This window comes from Malaya genurostris, chromosome 3 (assembly GCF_030247185.1).
Source record: "Malaya genurostris strain Urasoe2022 chromosome 3, Malgen_1.1, whole genome shotgun sequence".
Classification (NCBI taxonomy): Eukaryota; Metazoa; Arthropoda; class Insecta; order Diptera; family Culicidae; genus Malaya; species Malaya genurostris.
Window position 1 is genome coordinate 8,088,432 of NC_080572.1, and position 13,271 is coordinate 8,101,702.

A 13,271-nucleotide genomic window follows, 5' to 3' on the forward strand; every position below is an offset into this window, starting at 1 on the left:
TTCTCGTAGATAAGTTCGTGATCTGCATATGATGGAATCAGAAGGGTTTCGAAATGGTCAAACCATCATAGGACCATTTGATCGTACCCATCTAATTTGTTTGAAGTGGATGAAAAATTGTCAGAATATGAGATCAGCCATTAGTCATACATTTTCCGTCATAACAACGACCGACATTACGTAAGGTTAGAAATATGTAATCCTAATTTTGAAACAAAACGCAATCGAAACAGTCCCGGCGCTTGAGGTCCGGGTTGGCGGATCGATGCATATGGCGCTGGTCTTAGAAGTCAGTTGTGGTATGTTCGAGTCCCTGGGTGTCATAGGATCGTAGTACTTGACATGCAATGACTCTGTACGCTAAGAATCGGGCTACAAAGTCTGTTGAAACAGAAAGGTCAAATTCCACAAATTGAATGCCCGGTTCTCGAGTGGATTGAAATAAAAGAGCGGGAAGACTACTTTGGATATGGTGGACAGGGAAGGTGTACTGGATAGAAATTATCAGTCATGAGGCGAGCAGGATTGGGATGCATTCGATGTACGCTGCTTACAACTTTGTGCTGTTTTGGAATCGTCTCCACTACAGTCAATGATAGAGGAATTTGAATACGCGTATGAACGAACTGCATATGAATACAGGATCAAGTCCAGTATCGTGCGATTTTTTTCATTCCGTACATTTTTTCTGTGAGTTTTCATTCAATCGGTTTATTTTGCTCTTTTTTCGCTTAGGCACTGCAAATAACTTAAGATGTTGGTAGATTTGTCAAGAAATAGTTTTGTACCTATAAAACGTCGTATATATCGCGTCTCACTAGACAAGCATGTCCCTCCCTCGATCATGGAGGATAAGATGGATCACTCACCGAGTAAAGTTCGGAAGGAGTACGAAGACAACATCGAGGTCCTAGTTCCCCCTGACTGGGATCCCTAGGTGGAGGAGTAGGAGAATACAACCCTCAGGGCGGCTAAGAAACACATTTCGAGAACCACTGCCTATCCGCCCAAACGGTGATCCCCAGCAGTGGCAGCAGCTGTCCGTACCCGCAGGAAGGCACTCAGAAATCCCCTGACCACGAACAACGCAGGGTCATCCGCAAGCATCCAGAATAACTCCCGACCAATCAGTTTACTCTCCTGCGTAGAAATAAATAACAATGAAGAGACAGGTAAATAGGCACCTAGTCTCCTTTCTTGAAGAGCGCAATTTACTACACCATATCCAATTTGGCTTCCGCCAAGGAAAAGTGACAGGTGCCCATCTTGGGGCACTCTGCGATACAATCCTAGATAAAATCAACCAGGGATTTCACGTTGATGCACTCTGTATTGGTATCGCGAAAGCATACAGCACTGTCCACCGGGATCCTTAGATAACTGGTTTGCTGAGGCATAAACGGACGAATGGACACCTTTCTGTAAGACTTCCTCCAAGAGAGGAACATTTAAGTCTGCATTGACGGCTCCCAAGCGGTTACCCTGATGTACTTTTCGGTCTTTCCTTTTTTTATTGCTGATGTACTGATGTACTTCCCGTTCTGGTGAGCCTCATTTCTAGCATACTTTGTCCTTTTGCGTATACTTAGATCTTCTGCTTCCCTTGACGATCTTCCACAAAGCACAGAATCCAAAATTATCAGTTTTATTTCCGTGTTTATAAGCTAATTCAAAAGGGTATAACCGGGTTTTCATACAAAAACTGCCCCCAAACAGAACAAAAATTGATATACGATGTTTGAAATGGTTTATATTGGAGATGATTCTCCCAAAATTTCAACCCTTTAACTGCCACATTGGTGGAGTTAGGATGGTTCTTCTGATTTTCATTTTATTTAATTTTTCAAAAACCTCTTTGGCAAACAAATTGAAAAAAATCAGGAATATTTTAGGAATTATGGGAAACGTCTCTGATTTTTTTCAGAAATTTTTAAATTGTATTTCATGTGAAAAAAAAAGTTCAAATTTTTCAAATTTTTTTAATCGCACTTACAATTTTGATACCACTCTTGATTTTACATCAAAAATAAATCATTTATAAGTACATTAGCAAAGCAAAGTCTTGGCATTACATTCCTGTGGTGGAATTTGGCCTTTCTGTTTCAACAGACTTCGCAGCCGATTCTTAGTGTACAGAATAAATGCATGGCTAGTACTATAGATCCTACTGACACTAAGAATCCTTCCAGGTCGGGGCTCGAACATACGAACATACTGGCTTGTAAGACCAGCGTCCTATGCATTGTGGACGTGGACGGGTATAATATCAGACTTTATAAAAATAATGCATTCGGAAAAGCATGCGTCTCCATCAAATTGTCATCATCCGATGGAGACGCATGGTATTTAGGTCTAAATTCATATATCACATGCCCTTAGAACTAAATACCATGTGTTTGCATCTACAACTTGAGTTCAAGGCTTGAGTATTGACGTAATTAATAATGATAAAAGAATTTTATTCCTTATGTTATTTGCACACGCCCGCACGCCTGGCTCGATTTACCAAACAATGATGTAGGGAATGCATTAGTAAACATGTGTCCCAGCAGACGGTTGTAATTCGTTTCTAACTTCAACATCTTGCGGGATGGTCTGGAGGTTTCGAGGTTAGCTATTAGCAGTCCTAAGAAATACTATAAACCAGATAACAATCAAGACGAAGCGCCTGCAGCAAGTTCTGAAGATACAGAAAGAACGTATTAATTCGCATCGTCGATTTTCTGTACAAACAACATGTTCTTTTAAACTTAATATTTTCAGTTTTTTGCCCCTTTTATAAAACCCCTTTATAAAACAGTTTCGGAAAATCGTATTGTTTTATTGCTTTAATCGAAATATGTATGAACTAAGAATGAATGAGAAACTAAGCTGTGTGTTAAAATTGAATTTCAAACGCTTTCGCAAATATAGGGTAACAGAGGTATTTTGGCCACTTCATATATTTTGGCCCACCTAACAAACTTTATCAATTTCATCGGATTTTATCGATGTTAAGTAACCCATGTTGCATCAATTTGAAGCTAATCACATTAAATTACCTATTGCGGAAGAGGTTTTCAAAGATATTATAACATTTGGGGGATATTTTTACAAAGTGGGCCAAAATAAAATCAATCTTAAAGTGGGCCAAAATACCTCTGTTACCCTAGTTCATCTAATTTACTTGCACTTAGTGGCCTTTTTCTGGTGTTTCGTGGAGTACTTTTCTCACGTATCAGCTCAAGCCCTATTATTATGTATCTAGATGTCGTCTCCATACAGCTCAGACTATGACCACTTTTTGCCCCCATTTGATCGTCCCCCTTGCTCGCTATGCTTCTCTTTTTCTTGAGCCTTCCGAATCACATTTAAGAACCATTATCAAATGTGTGCTCTCTGTTATTCTGATGACATGCCCTACCGATCGTAGTTGTCCAATTTCAACTGTACGTATGATAGGTGGATCTCCACACACCATTATTCGAGTGGGAAGATGTTATATTTTTAAGCCTTTCCCTCTCATACATTTTGTTTCGACGGATTTACTGTCAGTCCGATCTCAGTTTGATTAATCCGTCTTTATGAGCTTAACCCGTTTGACTTTAGCTGTCTTGTTGAGCAGTTTCCAAGTGATGTAGAACGTCGTCGAACTTTTTACCTTAGAACTGAAAGTTTTTTAGATTTCGCTTGGTTTTGAATTTTCCTTGATTTTGCGCTTGGTATCCAGGAATACTTTTTTCTGCAAAAGAACTATTATTTAATTGTCCTTTAGAATTTTCACTAAATATAGTTATTATTTGATTTGAATACAATAAATGTAAGACGACTTATCAGTTCATGAATAAAAACTTTAAACCGTATATTAAAACCTAAATACACTGAGGTCTTTTTATGCGGTTTTTTATGCGACTTTTTTATGCGAAGTTTCAGAGTTATGCGATTTTTTTTATGCGAATTTTCAGAGTTTTTTTTTCATAAATACGTTTATTTCTTAAGGCAGTTTACATAAGTTTTTCTTCGCCGTAGCATCACTTTTACATAATATTCTTATCCTAATTTAATTCTAACATAGTCACAACGTTTTGCATTTATTAAAACATATTCTCTTATTACTTAAATATCATCTTAGGTAACTCGTCATTAATTATGAAATCTACTCGGAAATATTATTTGAACCAAACGATTAACTTCTATAAATTATAAAATAAGCTGTTATTTTCAGACATTTTGTTAATAATTTCATAAACTGTTTCGAGTTTGTTTGTATCATTACATTATTTTTATTCTAATTTAGCTATTGGTTGAACTCATGGACGCAGCTGGGATCAGAACTAAGTCTTGAAAGGGGCCTTTATTAAATTGAAACTCCAGTTTTCTTTATGAAATGATAAATAAGTTTCATGTATGAAAGGTCACGACAAGCAAGAATGTCTCGAACTGGGATATTGGATAGTCTACCTTGGGTACGCAAAGAATTTATTAGTTGAGATCTGACATCACGATACTCCACGCATGTCCAAACGACATGATCAATATCTCGATAACCTTCGCCACAAGCACAATGATTAGTCTCGGAGAGCCCAATTCGAAGGAGATGTGCATCAAACGTGTAGTGATTGGACATGAGTCTGGACATCACACGAATGAAATCTCTACTCACATCCAGTCCCCTGAACCATGCCTTTGTCGATATTTTCGGAATAATTGAGTGCATCCACCGACCCAGATCATCTTTATCCCAAGAAGCTTGCCAGCTGGCAAGTGTTCTTTGGCGAGACGAGCTATAGAATTCGTTGAAAGCAATTGGTCTCTCATAAATTTCACCCTCAATAGCACCACGTTTGGCTAAAATATCGGCTCTTTCATTGCCAGGAATGGAGCAATGAGCCGGGACCCAGACTATAGTGATTAGATAATTATTGTTCAATATGTCGTTCAGGCACTGTTTTATTTTGCCCAGGAAAAACGGTTCAGTCTTGCCAGTCATGTTTGAGCGAATGGCTTCAATTGCACTCAGACTATCTGTGAAGAGGAAATAATGGTTTGGAGATAATGTGACGATTACACTCAAACTATAATGAACTGCTGCTAGCTCTGCTATATAAACAGATGCAGGTTCTTGAAGCCTAAATGAGGCCGAAACATTATTGTTGAACATACCAAACCCTGTCGCTTCTTCAATTCGCGATCCGTCCGTGTAAAACATTTTCTCAGAGTCAATATGCCTGAACTTACTTGAAAATATTTTTGGGATTTCCGTCGAACGTAGATGATCCGGGATTCCACGCACTTCGCGCTGCATGGATGTATCGAAAAATAAAGTTGAGTCAGGGACATTTAGGAGGCTGACACTGATAGGAATATATCTTGAAGGGTTGATTTCCTGTGACATATGGTTAAAATATACTGTCATGAATTTTGTTTGAGATCGAAGCTCGACTAGTCGTTCGAAATTATTAATTACCATGGGATTCAGCACCTCACATCTTATTAGCAGGCGTGATGAAAGCTACCAAAATCGATCTTTTAATGGAAGAACTCCCGCCAGAACTTCAAGACTCATTGTATGTGTCGAATGCATGCACCCTAAAGCAATTCGCAAACAACGATACTGAATTCGCTCCAGTTTGATAATATGAGAGTTTGCAGCGGAACGAAAGCAAACGCATCCATATTCCATCACTGAAAGTATCGTTGTCTGATACAATTTTATTAGATCTTCCGGATGAGCACCCCACCAAGATCCTGTTATTGTTCGAAGAAAATTTACTCTTTGTTGGCATTTTGTTATCAGAAACCTAATGTGTCCTCCCCACGTGCATTTGGAATCGAACCACACCCCGAGGTATTTAAAAGTTAAAACCTGTTTGATCATTCTTCCCATCATATGGAGCTGAAGCTGCGCGGGATCATGCTTTCTTGAAAAGACGACTAACTCTGTTTTCTCCGCAGAGAATTCGATACCAAGATGAACAGCCCAATCGGACAAGTTATCTAAGGTATCTTGCAATGGTTTATGCAGATCAATAGCTTTGGGTCCAGTAACTGAAACCACGCCATCATCTGCCAATTGTCTTAGTGTACATGGGGTTACTAGACAGCTGTCAATGTCATTTACGTAAAAATTATAGAGGAGCGGACTGAGGCATGAGCCTTGCGGGAGACCCATGTAACTATTTCTGAGTGTTGCCAAATCGCCATGTGAAAAATGCATGTGTTTCTCTGACAAAAGGTTGTGCAAATAATTATTTATAACCGCTTGGTGAAGCTTGTCTGAAAGAACATCAATGGAAACTGAATCAAATGCTCCTTCAATGTCTAAAAATACAGATGCCATTTGTTGCTTTTGAGCGAAGGCAATTTGGATGTCAGACGAAAGTAATGCAAGGCAATCATTCGTCCCTTTATTTCTACGGAAGCCAAACTGAGTATCTGACAACAAACCGTTCGTCTCGACCCAAGTGTCGAGACGTCGTAGAATAATTTTTTCGAACAATTTTCTGATGCAGGACAACATCGCAATGGGTCTATATGAGTTGTGATTGGAAGCTGGTTTCCCCGGTTTTTGAATGGCGATAACTTCCACTTGTCTCCAGTCAGGTGGAACAATATTTTGCTCAAGAAACTTGTTGAACAATTCCAACAAACGTCTTTTTGCGAGGTTGGGCAGATTCTTCACCAAGTTGAATTTAATTCTGTCCAACCCTGGAGCGTTATTGTTACAAGACAAGAGTGCTATAGAAAATTCCATCATTGAAAATGGGTTATTAATAAAACCATTATTTGGAGGAGATTCCCGTATAATGCTCTGCGTAGGAACAGAATCTGGGCAAACTTTCCTAGCAAAGTCAAATATCCATCGGTTCGAGTATTCATCACTCTCATTGCCCACGTTACGATTCCTCATTCGTCTGGCCGTGTTCCAAAGAGTGCTCATTGAGGTATCTCTTGACAAACCTTCGACAAAATGTCTCCAATAGCTACATTTTTTGGCTCGAAGTATGCTCTTGTACTTGGTTTCTAAAACCATAAGTTTTTCCAAATTCTGAGGAGTTCCTCCTCCCCGTTTTAGAAACGTCTTGCAAGCATTTTGTTTTGCGAGTTTAGCCTCTGAGCACTCTTTGTCCCACCAGGGGTTGGGAGGCCTTCTGTTAGTCGTTGGCCCAGGAAAGCGTTTAGTTTGGGATTGTTCTGCTGCCTCCAGAATCGAACAAATGAGGAAGTCATATTCTTCAAGTGGAGGGAGCTCTTCCATTGAATTCAAAATACTAGAGATACTACTTTGGTATTTAATCCAGTCGATATTTTTTGTCAAATCATATGGAATACTAGCGGAAGTAGCAATGCAATTGCTACTGCTAATTGAGATGATGATTGGTAAATGATCGCTACCGTGTAAATCAGGCAGTATTTTCCAGGTGCAATCTAGTCGAATTGATGTTGAGCAAAGAGATAGATCTAATGCACTTGGGCGTGCCGAAGGTCTTGGGATCCGTGTCATGCTACCCATATTTAATACCGTCATGCTAAAATTGTCACAAATGTTTTGTATTAAAGATGATCTGCTATCATTGTAAACGGAACCCCACATAATACCGTGCGAATTTAAATCCCCCAGAATCAATCGTGGTGCAGGAAGGGCTTCAACCATTTCATTAAGCTGTTGCTGTCCAACTTGTGCTTTTGGAGGAATATAAACCGAAGCTATGCAAATATCTTTGCCTTTAATGTTTATTTGGCAAGCAACAACTTCTATACTAGAAGTTGAAGGGATGTTTAATCTATAAAAGGAATAGCATTTCTTAATTCCCAAAAGCACTCCACCATACGGAGAGTCTCTATCGAGACGTATAATGTTAAAATCATTAAAATTTAAAGCTATGTTTGAAGTAAGCCATGTTTCGCATAAAGCAAATACATCACATTTTTGACTATGCAATAATATTTTAAATGAATCAAGTTTTGGCATGATGCTTCGACAATTCCACTGCAGGACAGTGATTGTATCATTTGCGGCGGGTGATAAATTATCCATCAAAAGATACAAAACCTGAGACAATTGGCCATTGAGCTGATAACTGCTTCAAAAAGGTTCTAGCTATTGGAAGGAATGCCATTATGAGGGTCTTTAAGGGTTCAGATATATTGAATGCTGAGAAAATCCATTCAACAATTTCCGAAAACTTCAGTAATCCTGTTGGTGGCTGTGAAATGGAGCCCACTGGATTATTATCTTTTTCTGTACTAGATCCTGGATTGGTTTGTGAATTTGACAAACCAGGAGGCACAGTCTTTGGTTTTGACTTTTTTTGTTTAACACGGGGATCTTTTTTTGAAGATGAAATTTTAGGTGTCTTTTTTGGTAATTTGGAGGAAGACTTCTTTCTCTTAACTGACCCTTGGGTAGTGATAAACGAATTACCTTCACTATTTTCGTCAGAGTCAGAGTCCTCTGGTTCCTCTAGATTTGAAAACCCGTTTTCGGTTTCCAAAGGAGGGACATCAATGACCGTTTTAAGCATTTCTGCATATGTGCGCTTAGACCGTGCTTTTAAAGAAAGCTTAATTTTGTCTTTGTGCACTTTAAATGCAGTGCATACTGAAATATCATCATGAGGACTATTCCCACAATAAATACATTTTTCAATTTCCTTGTTGCAATCATTATCTTTATGAGGCCCTTCACACTTAATACATTTTGGTTTATTACTACAGTAAGTAGCTGTGTGGCCGAATTTTTTGCAGTTCGTACAATTCATTACATTTGGAACAAAAAGCCGAACAGGGAGGCGAATTTTATCGACATAGACATGGGACGGCAACGCAGACCCGGCAAATGTCACTCGAAACGAGTCTGATGGGCGATAAACTTTTTTTTCCTCTTCATGAACTACTGAGTACAGTTGTTTGCACTCCAGTATTTTCACACCCTCAAGCATAGAGTTCTTGAAACGACCAACACCATGCTTGAGTAAATCATCTACCGAAAGACTCGCTTCGGTAACAACACCGTCAATTTCGACATCTTTGGAGGGTATGTAAACTTTATACTCTTTATTGAAATGTTCCGAAGAGACAATATCATTCGCGTGTTTCAAATTATTTACCACAACACGAATTTTATCGTTATTTACTTTTATGATCTCTTTGATTGAAGAGTATCGTGATGTCAAACCTTTATTAATTTGAAAAATGTTTAATGGCTTTGATATACGTCTAAAAAAGACTATCCAAGGCCCAGAAGAGCTCTCCTGATATTTTTTCGTTCGTGGGGGTATCGGATTCATGCTAGGATTTACGTCCATGGATTCATCCATTACATTAAAATTTTTAACTAAACTTTAAAATAAAATTTGAAACCAACACTACACAGTACTCAATCAAAAGGAAAAGAAAAAACTTCTACCTTGAAATTGTTGTCTATCTCCGTTGCACTGCCGTGTAGATCCTCGTTGCTCTAGATGTTCTTGTTGGATGTATCTGGACGTTGATACAATGCTGAAGCTCACTGTAGCGATAGAATATGATGTGATGCTACTGCTACCTGACATCCAGCACCACTCGAATTCCGATTTGCTTTCGTCTTCGCCAGCTGTAACCAGCGCAGGTCACCGGTGTATACCTGCGTGTTGTATGGCAGTGGAAAGACCGAGTTGTCTTGTCTCCTTCTTCCTTGTGCTCCGCACCGATATGCTTCTGCACCGAAGTGCCTTCGCACCGGTGTGCCTTTGCACTCTCCTGCTTCTATGTGCCTTTGCACTCTTCCTCTTCGATGTGCCTTTGCACTCTCCTGCTCAGCACTTGTGGCTGTATATTGCGGCCTGGGTAGAGTTTGGGAAACGCCCTTTGTTGTTTCCTTCACCAGCTTGGCCCAGCACTAGGGCTCTCTTATGCAGCACGACTATACGTTTTAACGGCTGCTGCCAACAGGTCTCTACCTGTAGTTCAACCGTTGTCGTATTTAACGCGTGTAAACCAACCAGCGTTATTAAACTGTACGCTTCTATACACAACCTTCTCGGTTGAACGGCTATTACTGAATCAATTTTCAGAGTTATGCGGTTTCCCTTCTGCGGTTTTTATGCGAAGATTCAGAGTTATGCGGTTTTTTTATGCGAAGTTTTAGAGTTATGCGGTTTTTTTTATGCGAATTTTCTGAGTTATGCGGTTTTATTTTTATGCGGTACGTAAGCTCGCATAAAAAGACTTCAGTTTATTTGTCAATTCATTAGTTCTGATTCATGTTTCTCTCACGGGTCCTTCCTTATGAAAATTCTTTCTTAAGCCCTGAACTCAAGTTATAAATGGAAACACATGGTATTTAGTTCTAAGGGCATGTGATATATGATTTTAGAACCAATTACCATGCGTCTCCATCGGATGGTGACAATTTGATGTAGACGCATGCTTCTCCGAATGAATTATTTTTTTAAAGTCTGATATTATACCCAGCGTAATGTACTCATAAACGATTTATTTTTTATGTAAGTTCTAGAGTGGTACCAGAACTGTAAGTGAGATTTAAAAAAAATCGAAAATTTTGAACATTTTTTTCACATGAAATACCTTATGAAAAATTCCCATAATTTCTAAAATATTCCTGATTTTTTTTCAATTGTTTGCTAAAGAGGTTTTTGAAAAAAAATAAATAAAATGAAAATCAGAAGAACCATCCTAAAGTTAAAGGGTTGAAATTTTGGGAGAATCATCTCCAATATAAACCCTTTCAAACAGCGTATATCAATTTTTGTTCTGTTTGGGGGCAGTTTTTGTATGAAAACCCGGCTATACCCTTTTAAACTTTTAATACTCGACACTCAATTTTTCAATCGATAGCGCAAAAATTGTCTTCTTCAAGACCTGCTCTAACCCGTACTTGTATCCGAACTAGAAACAGGAAATGGCAAGGCAACGATACATTCATTTTCTCTCTGTCACTCTTACTCTTCCTCCCGTCCGGTCTGATTCAGGAAACACACCAGCATTCAGTAACATCGGAATAACAGGAATAATTAGAGCGGGTGGTCTATCGTAGTGTGCCGTCACTGACACCAGACACGACATTGGCCGCGTGCGGGATCGGTTTAGTCAGTTCATAAGGACATTGCAGCAGTCAGCGGAAACAGTGCGAATATAATTATTCAAGTTTATGACCGCTGAAACTCTTCGTACCCAACGTGTTTGCGTACTTCGCCTGTAGGATGTGCGAGAGGCCAGTATGTTTAGCATGCGATTATTAGCACTAAATGCGAACCCGAGCGCAGCGGGCTCTGAACAACCGGACCTGGATCACTATCCCCAGGAACCCATAAATTAATTCATTCTATGAAATTAAATTCAAATTCAATGCAAAGCTCGTGGTGCGGTGCCTTCGAAAGGACGTAGGTTCAATTTGCTGGAGATCGAGAACGAGCGACGAATGATTGATGCGCAAGGGAGGAGCGACTAGAAGGTTACTCATTGCTGATAGCCACCGTAAAGTGACTCGAATCCACCCCCGTCAAAAGCGGGCATACTTAACCAGTGGATTTAATTTCCATCGCTAAATGTCAGTCAGCGCGTGTCCAAGTGTGCGCTAATTTATGATGCTGCAGCATCAGAATGACCCGGTCAGGAAATTGGCGGTCATTACAGTGTTATATTTTGCTAGAGAACGTTACCTCCGGTGGAACTAATCTGAATTACATTCACTTGCATTAGTTGTGGTTGGTGAGTAGAAATTTTGAAAACTGCTGACAGCTGCTGGCTATTCTGCTGGTATTCTGCTATTTTTGTAATGAACTAGGGAGCCGAAAAGCAGTATGATTGGGATGTGGATTTTGGAAACATTCTCGACCAGCATCCGAAGGGAAGTGGCTGTAAACTAACGTTAGCTTTTCGGTTGAATAGTTTGATCGGGATTGTAAATGAAAATTTGATCGGATATTCTACGTCTACTCTATGAATCTGAACCTGCTCACCCATGCAGCCTACCTAAGTTCAATTCCCAATCCCATCAAATCTTTTCACAGAGTCTTCTTCTAAAAAATTATTTTGAATTGGTTTTTAAATCGAGTATCGAGTTTTTAAAATTTACTTTCAGCCGAAGTATAACGATTTGGGGTTTTTAAATGACTTTGAAAATAATTCAATCTCAAATATAAATGTTGGAGATGGCAGAACAGGTTTCAACAAGCTAAGGTTTGTTTGAAATCTATTGTTTGTTCTTTGATCACGTTCGAAGATTGAATGACTTCCGGTTTCGGAGATATAATTGTATAAGTGACGTAACCGACAAAACGCCATTTTTTCTCTCCGCCTAATTTTTTCTGAAACCAATTCCCACAAGCTCAGGCTCGTTTGAAAGCTACTATTGGTCCATTGCCCAAGTTTGAAGATCCAATGGTTGTCACATTCCATTCCGGAAATTTAATTTAGTGACCACAAACCGAATATTGACCGAAAACTCAGACACTCACCGAAATTAAAATGCTTTTACATGGAAAATACATTAGCCGTTCACGGCCCCATTCTATTACACCAGCACTAGATCTGTTACGCTCATTTCAAACTTTAAGATTGAATAAGAATTTGACAACAAGAAACCGCTTCAATGGTCTCATCCAAACCTTTTTACACGAACTTTTAATTCTGGAACATCTATATAAACGTTTGATGCGAAGTTGTCCGTTGCGATCAGTTGGTGATGCATCGACATATAATATTGCCTTCTTCTTGAACTCTGGACACGGAGACGGTTCAATTTCATCATACAGCTCATGAGGAATCCATTTTCCTGTATTTTTTCCATGACGTAACTCATTTTCAATTTCACTACCATTTGATTTTAGGTTCAACAATCTTTGCAATTCGACATTACCAAATTGTTGCCTTTCACACAGAAATCCTGAATCATTTAAACCAACGTTCAGAAGTCACGACCGATAGAACATGTTCCCCGAACACTCAAACAAAAATTCGATGGGATTCAGAAGTATGTTTTTCTCAAAATAATATTATGACTAAACACTTTACGCAAATACTCTTTACTTAGCAAGAACTGCGACATGTTCATATCACTAAATGTATGTGACACTAACTTGCAATTAACAAAAACGCAATGGTTTTTTGAAACGTGATGCAACAGCGAAACAAAATACACAATAGTTTCGACGATTAACTAAACCCTGTTTACAGAAACATCTCTTTAAGAAATCTCGCATCATTTACTGGCACACCTGGTAAGCAGTAGAAATTATTCTTGTCCTGAATCGCGAGTAACTGAAATGATTACTTTCGACGAAAAGAGT

The 13,271-nt window shown here is 39.0% G+C and overlaps 1 protein-coding gene across 13 annotated transcripts in view; it reads right to left on the reverse strand.

Moving 5' to 3' along the window:
* The window catches only part of LOC131437120 (atypical protein kinase C), a 244,978-nt gene that overhangs the window by 68,362 nt on the left and 163,345 nt on the right, over positions 1–13,271 (reverse strand). The window lies entirely within an intron of this gene.